The 7,035-nt window shown below is 37.5% G+C and overlaps 1 pseudogene; it reads right to left on the bottom strand.

The window, feature by feature from the left end:
• Positions 1-1,565: 1,565 nt before the first annotated feature.
• On the bottom strand, positions 1,566-2,216 carry LOC145140157 (secreted RxLR effector protein 161 pseudogene; annotated as a pseudogene).
• Positions 2,217-7,035: the final 4,819 nt, after the last annotated feature.

Here is a 7,035-nt window from a genome sequence, read left to right as displayed (position 1 = left end):
TTCCAAAACGTCCATGATTTCGATTCATATTTTTCGTTTTTCATTTTTGATCGATTTGCCTCATTGGATCTAATCCGTTTCAACCCCATAGTTGATCCAATTATTTTAGTTTAGATCAATATTCCAAAAATCATTCTCAAATTAAAAATTCACTGTTCATATGATACAAATTCGAATCCCAATTAATAATCGATTCATTGATTATTGATTAGAACCCAATCCAAGTTCTATTCGAATTTACTGTTCATTTGGTCCACATATCTTAGCCCAATCATATATTTGATTACTATTCATCATGCGTCCCAATCTTTATATCCAAACACTGCTCATGAACACGATTTTTTTAGTTTCTTATTCGTCACAATTCATCATACACCTATTAGATTCTTAAATCCAAAGAAAATTTTGAGTTGGATTGAAGTGTATAGGTGTCGATTCTTGATCAGAAAGAAGAACTAGAACAACAATTTTGATTGAGATGCCAAGGAATTAATTCCATTGTAAAGTCAAAGCGGAAGTCAAAATCGGATTCTTGATAAATCTGGAATCGATTTCGCTTTTGTTGTTCTTGTTTTGAGTCATTTGGGAAGTCAGACAGGAAATCGATATTGGAATGTTTGCAGTCGATATTGTAATTTTCGAAATTGATTTTTGATTTTGGAGTTGCAAATCGAAGGTTATGAACGAACTGGGAAGGTTGATTTTGTGAGTCAAGCCTGCTGATTTCGACTGTGATAGAAGAATTGATCTTCGCTAGTTGATTGGGTCGGGAAGCGATGAGTTTTGTTAACGAGGCGATAGTATTTGTGTTTGCTTGTAATGAAAACGAAGGTTTTGATGTTTGAGATTCTTTGCATTGATCGGTTGGAAATTGATGTGCGAAGGGTTGGAATTCATTTATTAAAGCCGAATAATTCTATCGATGTGATGATGAGTAGTAATGATCGATGCATTTGGAGTCGATGGTTAGTAACAGAAAACAAAAGGTTCGATGGTCGACAATTGATAACGAACAGATGAAGACATTTGATTTTGGATAGAGAAGGTTTTGGAGTAGATTGGAGTCGATTGGAGATGTGTAGTATCACTTTCCATTATTAATATTATTCTATGAAAATCGAATCCGAGTGAGGGAGTATGTACAATTGAAGTTTCGTTGTTGATTTTTTTATTTTGGTTTATATGTCGATTGGATTTGGGTGTGATAGTTGTGGACTGTGGTTGAATTTTCTGAAAATTATAGGATGAGAACCAATTTTCTATTTTACTGATTGAAAAATGCACAGAGATGTAAACATATCTCTGTAATATATATGTGAATGACAAAACAAACCCCAGCAATAAAAAAGGAAAATACCAAAGAATGAATACATAAAGAAGGAAATAAATAAACTAAAATCGAATGATATCTTTTATTTCCTTTACTCCCCCTCAAGTTGAGCATGAAGGTTCCGAATGTTCAACTTAACCAAAAGAGACTTCAACTGATCTCCATCAAGAGGTTTTGTAAGCAAATCGGCCAACTGATTCCTTGTGTGCGTCTAAACCGGAATGACTTCTTTGGACTACACCCTTTCACGAACAAAGAAACAATCCATTTCCACGTGTTTAGTATGCTCGTGGAAAACTGGGTTATGAGCAATGTGTCGGGTAGACTCATTGTCACAGAACAGAGTTGTGGGTTGGTTAATAGAGACACCAAGTTCCGAAAGCAGCCAACGGACCCATAGAATCTCGCTCACCGTAGTAGCCATAGCACGATATTCCGCTTCAGCAGAAGACCGCGAAACCACAAATTGTTTCTTCGATTTCCATGAGACCGGAGCACCACCTAAGAGTAGCAAATACCCAGTTCTGGAACGACGAGAGTAGGGACAACCCAACCAATCTGAATCACTATATGCTACCAGTTCTGTTGGACCATCGCGAGGAAGAAGAATACCTTGGCCCATCGTGGTTTTAAGGTACCTCAATACACGTAGCGCCGCATTCCAATGACTTTGTTTAGGGTCTGACACAAACTGACTGAGGATATTAACAGAATAAGTTATGTCTGGTCGCGTCGCTTGAAGATACAGGAGACGCCCAACCAGACGACGATACATGTTTGCATCTATGCTCTCTTCTTTATCACCTTTGTCAAGCTTGAGGTTTTGTTCCATGGGGAACTGGTTGGGTCTGCAACCAAGTATGCCTGAATCCTCCAAAATGTCCATGGTGTATTTGCGTTGACTGAGGACTAAACCCTCCTTTGTTTTCGAGACCTCGATACCTAAAAAGTACTTTAAGCTGCCACATCTTTAATACTAAAGCGTGCATGCAGACTGGCTTTAGTGCTTTCAATTTTGGTGGCATCATTACCAACAATCACAACGTCATCTACATAAATAAGAGCTGCCACAAAGGTGTGCTTGTACTTATAAATAAAAAGTCAGTGATCTGCATGAGATTGCTGAAAATCAAGTTCACGTAAAACAGTTGTGAACTTGTGATACCAATTTCTACTTGCTTGTTTCAAGTCGTAGAGTGATTTCTTTAATTTGTATACCCGAGTTTCACCTTCTTTACCGAAGCCTTGTGGTATCTTCATATAAATATCTTCTTCTAAGTCACCATGCAAGAAAGCGTTGTTCACGTCTAATTGCTGAATTATCCAATTGTTTTTCACCGCCATGGTTAAAAGGATTCGAACCGTGACAATTTTAGCTACCGGGGCGAATGTGTCGTGAAAATCTACACCCTCCAATTGTGTATACCCTTTTGCAACATTACGAGCTTTGTATCGCTCTATGTCACCATTGGGTTTGTACTTAATCTTGTATATCCATTTTGAATCAATCGCCTTTTTTCCTTTTGGAAGATCCGTGAGATCCCACGTGTCATTTTCCTCCAAAGCCTTGATTTTAGACTTCATTGCATCTCTCCATTTTGGATCACGAGCTGCATGCTTAAAGGTTTTTGGTTCATTGTTTGTAACAATGGCCGCTAAGAAAGCTCTGTGAGAACGAGTGAATTTATTATCAGTAACATAACGAGAGAGGGGATGTACCGTGGAAGCAATTCGATTGGCGGCGGGTGGAGGATGACTGATCGATGGGGGAAGACGAACTTCAAAGTCCTGGAATCGGACTGGTTGTGTTCTCATTCTCGGAGCTCTAGCAGCATCTGGACTCGAAGTGATGTTTATGTCATCAGTTTGTGTTTCAACATGTGTGGTGGTCTCATTAGTGACTTGGTCAGACACAGATTCCATTGGCTCATTAGTCATCACTCCATCCTCAATATCAACATCAGATGACATAACATTATTAGGAATTGGAGTATTTTTGTTTTCGTCGTCAAGCTGAAACAGGTCCTCATGTTGCATCTCTTCATCGGGTTTAGTGTGGTTCATGGGAAAGTCGTTTTCAAGAAATCGAACATCCCGTGAAATGACTATTTTTCTACTCTCCAAATCATATATTTTGTAACCTTTGGTGCCCGGTGGGTAACCGACAAAGATGTCAGGTTTACCACGCTGCTCGAACTTGTCTCCCCCGATGTCTATATTCCGATGATAGGTCAAGCAACCAAACACCCGCATGTGTTCATATGAGGGTTTTTGTTTAAATAGGACCTCATAAGGCGTGGCCCCATGCATAATTTTCGAGGGCATTGTATTGATGACGTAAGTCACTGTTAAAACACATTCTCCCCAGAAAGTCTTTGGTAAGTTGGCTTGGAAACGTAGGGCACGAGCGGTTTCAAGCAAGTGTCGATGCTTGTGTTCCACCACCCTATTTTGTTGTGGGGTGTGTGGAGAAGACGTCTCCAAAACGATGCCCTCTTGAGCAAAGAAATCTCTCATGTTGTTTGACACAAACTCTCCCCCATTGTCAGTCCGTATTCGTTTGATTTGAACTCCAAATTGTGTTTTGACCATTTTGCAGAAGTCTATAAGGCATGTGCTCGCCTTATGTTTGTGTCTGAGCAAAAAAGTCCATACAGCTCTACTAAAGTTCTCTACTACAGTAAGAAAGTAATAAGCTTTATTCATGGATGGGGTTCTATATTTCCCCCACACGTCGCAATGTATCAAATCAAAACATGCAAGTGTTTTTATTTCACTACTAGGAAAAAGAAGGCGTGTGTGTTTTGATGGGTTTTATACAAACAATCCTATGTGTGCATGCAACCCTAGAGTTGGATCTATGTTTTCACTATTAGTTATACAACTTTATGAACACAAAAGAACCCTAGCATGCATCTACTATTTTCGAAATTGACATAGAAGAATAGAATACATACCTTTTGTTGTTATGTAGTAATAACAACTAGTTCCTTGAATTTCCTTAGCTCTTGAAAGCAAGTACCACAAGTGTAGTACCTCTAATGGCTCACAAACACACTAGGTGAAAGGATGAATATGGGAGGGAGGAGAGAAGGATATCTTGCCCTAAAATTCGTCCCTTTTAGGGTTTCCCAAGGCTTGGACGAATTCTAGTGCCTTAGGGTTCTATTTATACTTGAGGCTAGCTAGGGTTTCAAGGTGGAAACCCTAATCCCTTAGCTTAGGGCCTAAGCAAGTCCATGGACTCCTTTCCTTAAGCCCTTGGACGAAAACTCCTAGATCCTTCTAGGATTTTCGTTCAAGCCTTAATAAAAGTGATCCAATAGCCCAAAGTCTCAACTATCAAATAATTACAAAACAGCCCCCTGTACTTTTAATTAATTCCTTTAATACCGAAATTAATTCCTAATTAATTTCTGATTAAATACTAATTAATAATATGATTCCAAATTATTATATTAATCATATAATATAATAAATAAATCATATTTATGCCCTAATCAACCTCTCTCCTCAACTGTCATCCTGTCTAGTCACTAGTGTGAAGGCAACCCAAAAGGACCATGCTCACAATCGGGTCAAGTAAATACCAAAATAGTTATGGACTTAGACACTAATCCAACAGTCTCCCACTTGGATAAGTCTAATAACTATTCTGCGTATGACTTCAGAACCTGATCAGCAATCGTAGCTTCCAAAAGCGCTGTCAACTCTGATCTTATCAGATACGCGTGTCCTTTAGATAAGGGATCATATATTCCTCCATTCTACAAGATATCGTATAGACATGAGACATGGATTGAAATCATTCTCTCAGTCTATGTGTCGTTTCCCGATTTCCGATTTATGATGACTGACTAATTGAACAAATCAAATCAGTCCTGGCCCGGCCGAGCACTTTCCTTTGTCATCAGTAAATCATCGAGGGGCCCACAGATATCTCTTTTATCCCACCTTGGGTAAAAGGAATGGATAAACTTCGACTCAAATGCTTGCTTGCACCTACTAATCGAATCACACACAACAATAAGTTTTATAACACCAAGTTACTGGTACGTTTACTTATTGTCAATGTGCAACCGACCAGCAAATAACAACTAACACGTCTCGGTTTCAAGAATATACAATGTTATCGTCTCACCAATCACTCGTGATAAAACCATGAAGTGATTCAAATGAGCGTGGGTTTAATCCAATACTCTAATCTTATCAAAGCACTCATGAACTCTGCAGCAAACTTGTGCTATGTCTAAACACTTTAGACAATCTACAGACAGATTCATGACAGTCTTCCTTCATACCTACTTCCAACGTATGACCGACTGTGGATGTTTGAATAACCTAGTTATTCTGGAAGTCAAAACATGCAAAGTGAAACGCAATAATAATATTAATCCTATATGGCCCCAAAACTTTTGAGCGTAAATAAAAACACTTTTATTTAAACACCATATTGATTACTCATTATTCATTGTTTACTGTTTCAGACAATCAACTTATTACTCGAATTATAACCACAATTGTCCCATGCTCCAAGCATGCACACTTTGGTTTCCTATGGTCCATACTCTGTGAAATAGATCAATTGAAAAACTTTCCCAATGAAACTCATTTCACAATCCCCAATTTTTTTTTATTAGTATAAGAATACCAAATTCTTGCCACTTTTAGAATATGTCAGATTCTAACACTTTATGCAATGATTCTTTCGTAATGTCATAGCACAAAAGTCACCAAGACCCGGCTAATGAAATTACTAAGTTCTCTATCAGAAATTGTTACAAAACAATTTTATAGATGTGATGTCTCTCACTCAAAGTACATTCCTTTGAACATCCTTTTGCATAAAAGTTTCTAATCTACATAGAGTCTTAATATCCAACTCCCATTAATGGAAACATTTCCATATTTGCTATATGACAACTTATTCTTAATAGAATCTTATCTATTCATAATAATGTCAATATAGTCCATCCAGTACTATACTTCCAACTACTCACAAGCGACAAATCCTCAGTGAACCTCAGACCGTCCTTTGATAGTTGTTTAATTATTTTAGTCAAAACCGATTCTAGTCCTTTTTCCCTCTTAATGCCCTAGGCATTTGGAAAATTTAGAATGGTCAAATATTATAACATATGCAATCGGTCCCATACCCGAAGCGTATTAGACACGATGCATAATGTCTCATATAAAGACGTGATACTTTATCAGCCTTCTGCCATAATATTTTATGTGCCATGTTCCCGCAATTCGAACTATGAAGAGGGATGTCGTAATCATAATCGAATTTTGAGAATGCACTATGTATCCTTGACTAAATTTATTAACATTTCTCGATCTAAGCTTTAGAATTTTGAAACGAAGTATAATATTCTCTCCCTTAATTATAGCAAAACAACTTTTCAACCCTTGCAACTTTGCAAAGTGAATCTTTGTTTTCTATAATTAATATTGCTAACTTGCAATACTTACCATAATAATCATGCTCCCACTAACATGATGATTATTTTCTTACCAGCATAACACTTATGCTCCCACTAGCTTTGACATGTATTTAGAAAACAATTGGACTTCTAGAAAACAATGCTTATTGAATTCCTTAAGTTCATATTTCTAATACCTAATGCTTTGATAAGCCTTTATCTAAGCTTTTTAAGCTCATACACATTTGCCTTAGATAGCTCACATGTGTGTCTAAACAA

The sequence above is a fragment of the Lactuca virosa genome, chromosome 9, assembly GCF_052849685.1.
Source record: "Lactuca virosa cultivar CGN04683 chromosome 9, Lactuca_virosa_CGN04683_v6, whole genome shotgun sequence".
Lineage (NCBI taxonomy): Eukaryota > Viridiplantae > Streptophyta > Magnoliopsida > Asterales > Asteraceae > Lactuca > Lactuca virosa.
The sequence above is the reverse complement of the archived record's forward strand: the minus strand, read 5'-3'. Positions and strand labels throughout refer to the sequence as shown.